Source organism: Cebus imitator, unplaced genomic scaffold, assembly GCF_001604975.1.
Source record: "Cebus imitator isolate Cc_AM_T3 unplaced genomic scaffold, Cebus_imitator-1.0 Scaffold37, whole genome shotgun sequence".
In the NCBI taxonomy this organism is placed as follows: Eukaryota; Metazoa; Chordata; class Mammalia; order Primates; family Cebidae; genus Cebus; species Cebus imitator.
The window spans coordinates 3,371,159-3,374,495 of record NW_016107352.1 but is presented as its reverse complement, the minus strand read 5'-3'; positions in this window follow the sequence as shown (position 1 = coordinate 3,374,495).

Below are 3,337 nucleotides of genomic sequence, written 5' to 3'. Positions count from 1 at the left end.
TTTCTTTCCTCTCTCTTTCTTTCTTTCTCTACTTCCCCCCTCCTTCTCTCCCTCCATTCCTTTCTTTCTTCCTTTCTTTCTGTTTTTGAGGTGGAGTTTCACTCTTATTGCCCAGGCTAGAGTGCAGTGATGCAATCTCAGCTCACTACAACCTCTGACTCCAGAGTTAAAGCAGCTCTCCTGCCTCAGCCTCTGAGTAGCTGGGATTCCAGGTGCATGCCACCACACCTGGCTAATTTTGTACTTTTAGTAGAGATGGGGTTTCACCGTGTTGGTCAGGCTAGTCTCGAACTTCTGACCTCTGGTGATCTGCCCACCTCAGCCTCCCAAAGTACTGGGATTACAGGCATCAACCACCACGCCAGGCATATCCATCATTTCTAATTGTTCTATGTTAAGAAGGTTTTTATGATGGCTTCTTAGCCATATTACCTAGAACAGAATTCAAAATTGCATTTAAACATGGAAAAAAAATACCTCAAGAACTAAGGACAGTAAAATAGTCAAGTAAATTGAATGGTGGACTTGAGGAAACAAGGGTAGAAGGAAGTGTATGTATTTATTTTTCATAGCAGAAGGCAAGATGATATGTATTTAAAATGGAATTAAATATATATGAAATTATAAAGATAAGCACTGTAAACCATAAAAAAGATGATAATACCTTTCAAATAGGAGGAAAAAGCATGCACAAAAGCAAAGTAAAGTGAACACAGACAGAGTGTAAATGACAAAAGAACACATGAGTTTAAGAAAATACTTGCAAATAAACAAAGCACAGTAGACGAGACAATGTAATAAAACATAAAAGTCAAGGGAAACTAAATGTTAGAATTAAGATATGATGGCAGAACTAAAATACACAATAAAGATAAATCTTACAGACTCACTTATGAATATACTTTCAGACTAAGTCACAAATAAAAATTCAACTTTCTGTAAACTGAACAAATGCTTCTGAAACAAAGTGTCTCAGATGGTTGAAAGGAAAAAGATAAATACACTGTAGCCTACCTATGGAAACACAAAATTATGTAGGGGCTGTAATATCAGACAAGATTGAATTCACAGCAAAGAAACATTACATAAAACTAAGATGGCATTGTATAATGACAAATGCTATAATTCACAGGAAGGTGCAATAATCATAAACACTTATCTACTAAATAGCATACCATAAAGATTCCTAAGGTAAAACTTTAACATATACAAAGATAAATGGATACACAGAATATAATAATAATAGATGTATATTTGTCATCTTTTTGAAGTGGATCAAAATAAGTAAAAATAGGGCTTTTCCTTTTTTGGTGAGTTGAGTTCCTTGTAGATTCTGGTTATTAACCCTTTGTCAGAAGCATAGTTTGCCAATCTTTTTTTCTCATTCTATAGGTTGTCTGTTTACTCTGTTGACTGTTATAGAATGGCTATGATTAAAAATTCAAAGTGGGTGGATCCCTCTGTGGCACCTCACAGCCACTGTATCCAGACCGCCTCTCTAGATTCCTCCTCTCTGGGCAGAGCATCTCTGAAAGAAAGGTAGCAGCCCCAGTCAGGTGCTTATAGACAAAGCTCCCATCTCCCTGGGACAGAGCACCCAGGGGAAGGGGTGGCTGTGGGCACAGCTTCAGCAGACTTAAATGTTCCTGCCTGCCAGCTCTGAAGAGAGCAGTGAATCTCACAGAACAGCATTTGAGCTCCACTAAGGAACAGGCTGCCTCCTCAGGTTGGGTCCCTGACCCCTGTGCCTACTGACTGGGAGACATCTCCCAGCAGGAGTCAACAGATACCTGATACAGGAGAGCCCAGCTGGCATCTGGTGGGTGCCCCTCTGGGACACAGCTTCCAGAGGAAGAAACAGGCAGCAATCTTTGCTGTTCTACAGCCTCCGCCAGTGATACCCAAGCAAACGGGGTCTGGAATGGACCTCCAGCAAACTCCAGCTGACCTGCGGCAGAGAGGCCTGAACTGTTAGAAGGAAAACTAACAAACAGAAAGAAATGGCATAAACATAAACAAAAAGGACCTCCACACAGAAACCCCATTCAAAGGTCAGCAACATCAAAGACCCAAAGAAGATAAATCTACAAAGATGAGGAAAAACCAGCACAAAAAGGCTGAAAATTCAAAAAACCAGAATGCCTCTTCTACTCCAAAGTATTACAACTCCTCGCCAGCAACGGAAGAAAACTGGACCGAGAATGAGTTTGACAAGTTGACAGAGGTAGGCTTCAGAAGGTGGGTAATAACAAACTCCTCCAAACTAAAGGAGCATGTTCTAACCCAAGGCAAAGAGGCTAAGAACCTTGAAAACAGATTAGACAGACTAAACTGGTTAGAATAACTGGTTAGAATAACCAGTTTAGAGAAAAACATAAATTACCTGATGGAGCTGAAAAACAGCCTGAGAACTTATTGAAGCATACACAAGTATCAATAGCTGAATTGATCAAGAGGAAGAAAGGATATCAGAGATTGAAGATCAACTTAAGGAAATAAAGTGAGAAAACAAGTTTAGAGGAAAAATAATGAAAAGGAATGAACGAAGCCTCCCAGAAATATGGGACTATGTGAAAAGACCAAACCTATGTTTGATTGGTGTACTTGAAAGTGATGGGGAGAATGAAACCAAGTTGGAAAACACTCTTCAGAATATTATCTGGGAGAACTTCCCCAGCCTAGCAGGACAGGCCAACATTCAAATTCAAGAAATACAGAGAACACCACAAAGATATGCCTTAAGGAGAGCAACCCCAGGACACATAATTGTCAGATTTACCGAGGGTGAAATGAAAGAAAAAATGTTAAGGGCAGCCAGAGAAAAAGGTCAGGTTACCCACAAAGAGAAGCCCATCAGACTAAGAGTGGATCTCTCTGTAGAAACCCTTCAAGCCAGGAGAAAGTGGAGGCCAATATTCAACATTCTTAAAGAAAATAATTTTCAACCCAGATTTCATATCCAGCCAAACTAAGCTTTGTAAGTGAAGGAGAAATAAAATTCTTTACAGACAAGAAAATGCTGAGAGATTTTGTCACCACCAGGCCTGCCTTACAAGAAAGAGTTCCTGAAGGAACCACTAAATATAGAAAAGGAAAACCAGTACTAGCCACTGTAAAAACACACCATATTGTAAAGACCATCAACACTATGAAGATACTGCATCAACTAACAGGCAAAATAACCAGCTAGCATCATAATGACAGGATCAGATTCATGCATAACAATATTAATCTTAAATGTAAATGGGCTAAATGCCCCAATTAAAAGACACAGACTGCCAAATTGGATGAGGAGTCAAGACCCATTGGCGTGCTATATTCAGGAAACCCATCTTAA